The following is a 319-nucleotide window of genomic DNA, read 5'->3' on the forward strand; positions in this document are numbered from 1 at the left end:
ATGACTTTGAAATTTACACACAGCCAACGTAATGGTCTGCTGCTTATTCACTAAGGGCACTCCTTGTCTATACATCACGAAAAAGAATGCAAAATCATATGGAGGTGCCGCAACAAATTTTTGGGTCGCAAGGGTGCATACTGATTGTAAGCTTATGAGACACATCTTAACGATAAACATAACAGCCAAAGGATGAGAGCGTGAAATGTTCAAAATAAAACAAAAAAATTGAAGAAAGTTATCATAATGATTTTTCACGTAGTTGGAAATTTGTCAATGAATTACTCCCATCTAATTCGTACATATACGCACCAGAAAG

At 36.1% G+C, this 319-nt stretch overlaps 1 protein-coding gene across 1 annotated transcript in view; it reads left to right on the forward strand.

Annotated features, from left to right (window-relative positions):
- Positions 1–319, forward strand: part of LOC107044630 (solute carrier family 12 member 8-like) — a 24,185-nt gene that overhangs the window by 2,431 nt on the left and 21,435 nt on the right. The gene's annotated exons all lie outside the window — the stretch shown is intronic.

The sequence above is a fragment of the Diachasma alloeum genome, unplaced genomic scaffold (assembly GCF_001412515.2).
Source record: "Diachasma alloeum isolate Michigan unplaced genomic scaffold, Dall2.0 Dall_scaffold_00768, whole genome shotgun sequence".
In the NCBI taxonomy this organism is placed as follows: Eukaryota; Metazoa; Arthropoda; class Insecta; order Hymenoptera; family Braconidae; genus Diachasma; species Diachasma alloeum.